The following is a 4,384-nucleotide window of genomic DNA, read 5'->3' on the forward strand; positions in this document are numbered from 1 at the left end:
TGGCCATCATATGTTACCTTTATGCACACTTTCTGGAGATTTTTTTGTCATAAATGGGTGTTGAATTTTATCAGAAGCTTTTTCTGCTTCTATTGAGATGATTATATGGTTTTTATTCCTTAATTTGTTAATATGGTGTATCACACTGATTAATTTGTGTATATTGAAGAATCCTTGCACCCCTGGGATAAATTCCACTTGCTCATGGTGTATGACTCTTTTAATGTGTTGTTGGATTCAGTTTCCTAGTATTTTGTTGAGGATTTTTGAGTCTATGCTCATCAGTGATATTGGCCTGTAATTTTCTTTTTCTGTGATATCTTTGTCTGGTTTTGGTATCAGGGTGATGGTGTCCTCGTAGAATGAGTTTGGGAATGTTATTTCTTCTAAAGGTTTTTGGAAGAGTTTCGGAAGGGTAGGTATTAGCTCTTTTCTAAATGTTTGATAGAATTCACCTGTGAAGCCATCTGGTCCTGGACTTCTGTTTGTTGGGAGTTTTTAAATCACAGTTTCAATTTCATTACTTGGGATTGGTCTGTTCATATCTTCTATTTCTTCCTGGTTCAGTCTTGGAAGATTGCACCTTTCTAAGAATTTGTCCATTTCTTCTAGGTTGTCCATTTTATTGTCATATAGTTGTTTGTAGTAGTCTCTTATGATCCTTTGTATTTCTGTGGTGTTCATTGTAACTTCTCCTTTTTCATTTCTAACTTTATTAATTTGAGACCTCTTTTTTTCTTGATGTGTCTGGCTAAAGGTTTATCAGTTTTGTTTACCTTCTCAAAGAACCAGCTTTTACTTTCATTGATAGTTACTATTGTTTTCTTTGTTTCTATTTCATTTATTTCTGCTCTGATTTTTATGATTTCTTTCCTTCTACTAACTTGTGGTTTTGTTTGCTCTTCTTTCTCTAGTTGCTTTAGGTGTAAGGATAGGTTGTTTGAGATTTTTCTTGTTTCTTGAGGTAAGATGGTACTGCTGTAAAGTTCCCTCTTAGAACTGCTTTTGCTGTGTCAGGTAGGTTTTGGATTGTTGTGTTTTCATTGTTATTTGTCTCTCTACTGTTATTTGTCTCTCCATATTTGTCTCTTATAGTCTTTTTTTTTTTTTTTTTTTTTTGGCCACCCCACGTGGCTTGAGGGATCTTAGTTCCCCAAGGCAGGGATGGAAGCCAGGCCCGTGGCAGTGAAAGCACAGAGTCCTCACCACTGGACTGCCAGGATATTTCCATAGTCTTCTATCTCTGGGTTTATATATATGGAAGTATTTTACAAAATTTTGACCTATAAGGTTATTTTGAAAAATATCAATGTTAATGTATGGAAAGGAGAGTATTTGTATAGATCCAGGACCCCAATAATAAGTGGCATCCCACAGATCACTTAATTTTTGTATTGTTTGTTTTTCTGGCAAGTTGAAATGCCCTATTTTAAAGAAGTGTTAAGAAAAAAATAGACTATGTACAGGATATATGAATTAATATATTTCAGGGCACTATTTTTGGCTGCTTTGATATAGATACAACAATTTTAAACGATCTTTTTCATAGCTTCATGCTATAACCCACCCCCCAAGCTAAGGGATGAATATACAACCAAAATGTCAAATAGATCAAAGCTATGGCTCAGTTTCAGTCCTTTTGCCCACTGCCCCATTTGGCATAAATATATGTCCTCTGTCTTTATGGATGGATATTATTTAGTTATTTTTTCTATAAACTTCATGTAACAGTAAAATAAGATGAAAGAGAAAGGAAGCTTTGTGTCTTACCTAAAGTCACTGAGTGTCTTTGGAGCTGAAACCAGAACACATGTGTTTCTATTTAAGGTAAATGCTTCATCCCTCCCTTTCCTTCTAATTTACATTTATTAAAAAAAAATTATAGCACACAACAAAGAACCACAGTACTCTGTCATAGTTTGTTTCTCCATTCTAGGTGCTTTCTTTTTTTTTTTTTGGCGGTATGCGGGCCTCTCACTGTTGTGGCTTCTCCCGTTGCGAAGCACAGGCTCCGGACGCGCAGGCTCAGCGGCCATGGCTTACGGGCCTACCTGCTCTATGGCATGTGTGATCTTCCTGGACCGGGGCACGAACCCATGTCCCCTGAATCGGCAGGCGGACTTTCAACCACTGCGCCACCAGGGAAGCCCTAGGTGCTTTCTTGATGAAAAATAATGTATATCTGTGTGTTGGTGAACAGCAGAAAAGATTAAAACCACTTAACTAGGCAATTCTATACTGCTCACAGTGATGCCCCTTCTATTAGAGCAATTGGAGTAATGGAATGCTTTATTTTGAGAATGGAGGTATAGTGGTGCATTATGTACTGATCAGGGAAAGCAATGAAGAAAATGATCTAAGTGATTTCCAGGGAAATCACCTTCCCTTTAATATCACTAACAAGCATAGATTATTGACCCTATTCTTTGTTCATAATGTTCTTTTAAACGTAAATAGGCTACATATATTTCCTCCTCCAAACTGTAAGCATCATGAATGCAAGAGTCATACCTGCCTTTTATATCCCTAATTCCAGCAGTTCCTAGTTTAAGTGATCACTAAATATTGTTTGAGTAATAGATTGAATGAGTGAATATCATACATAGACTCACAATTGTATTTTTTTTTCAGAGAATTCTATAGATGCAGGCAGGCTCCTATTCAGTCAGTGCATTCAGCTGAATCTCCAGAATATCCAGGTGTGATGGGGTCTTCTTCCTTACATCTGGAAGTGGCTCTTTATGGTCCAGTCACCTGTGAACTCAGAGACAATTATCTGCTCCCCACTCTCATGCAATAAACAACAGTGGAGAAGGGACACGATAACCACAATAAATATTCCTATTTAGAAAAGAAGATGTGCAATAGTCCCGGGTCTGTAACAATGCTGGTATCCTGCTAGACAGGCATTATGAGGGTTTCTTATCCTTCAAATAGGCCTTCATTCTGCTCCCTGTAAGGATATCCCTTGAACATTGTCCTCTGAGGTCTTCGTGCCTCTCCTTTAGATTTTTATCCCATTTCCTTTGTCCCATTTGGGAAAAGGGATGTTTAGCTTTTGTAGCTCACTTCTTGAAGAAATAAGCTTGGTTATGTCTAATAGGGTTTTGTTATTGTCCTTTGTTTTGTTTTGTGGGATTTTTTAGGCACCTTTTAAATCAACCTTACTGAGGAATGACATTCATACAATAAAAGGCATACATTTTTAGTTGTACAGTTCAATGAGTTTTGACAAGTATATACACCACCACCTTAATCAAGATATAGAATATTACTATTATCTAAAAAGTTCCCTTGTGCCTCTTGCAGTCAAGTCTTCCCCCTCCATCACCACCCCAACCCAAACCCCAAGCATCACTGATAGCTGTCACACATAATTTTGACTGTTCTAGATTTTTATCAAATATCAGCTTATGTTCAATTTTCCAATTGTCCCATAAATGCCAAAACATTGTTTATGCCATTTGAATAAAGATTCAAAGAAGAACCACATACAAAAAGTGATTGATCTATTTTTAAAGTACCTTCTAAAAATTTCCTTCTCTCTCCCTCTTTCTAATAATTTGTTGTGGAATCTCGTCATTTTTCTTGTAGATCTTCTGACAGTCTAGATTTTGCTGATTGCACTGAGTTTTAACAGTTCTCTGTCCTCTACTTACAGATGCTATTTCTTTTTAGAGAATTGATCTTATTAAAAGAAAATTTTTTTTTGCCTCATGCACTTTTAATTGGGTTGGAGGATTACGGAATTCTAGAACAACATTCTTTTGATGCTAAGTAACAGGGAACTGCATAATCCCTTAGAATTGTCCTTCAAATTCCTCTTTACTAGGTCAGCGATCACCTACTCTCTGAAAGGTGAGCTCTGTGAAACAGAAATGGTGGAGCTAAGTTTTAATAAGAGAAAAAGTAATAAGCAGAGGTCAGGGACGACGGAGAAGTGGGGATGGGTAAGTGGGAGGCTGATCGATGGCCCATAAAGAAACATGTATTTAAGGGGTGGGAAACAACGTTAGGTTACCGCACGGAAGAGATCAGAAGTGAAACCTGGCTTACTTTACCAGGTTATTTTTAACGCCAACTGCAGAGTATTAGTGGTTTCATAAGACCTTTTTGGGGGGTGACTTTCAGTATTAGGACAGGGTGGAAGCTTCGTGAGAAAGGTCTGGATAGACTGGACAACCTAAGGTAGTCAAACGATCAATGTATTCCAATTTCCCCAACCGCGGAGTCCACACAGTGTAACCCAGCTGGGCGGAAGGTAGCGGGGACCCTCCAAAGCCACGCCCCTCCCAGCGTCCGTCTCTGCGCTTGCGTCACTTCCGGCCCTGGGCGATTCGCGTCCGGGTCGGAGTGAGCCTCTTGCTTTCCTAGTGTGTTACTG

Source organism: Leucopleurus acutus (assembly GCF_964270905.1).
Source record: "Leucopleurus acutus genome assembly, chromosome: 8".
NCBI lineage: Eukaryota > Metazoa > Chordata > Mammalia > Artiodactyla > Delphinidae > Leucopleurus > Leucopleurus acutus.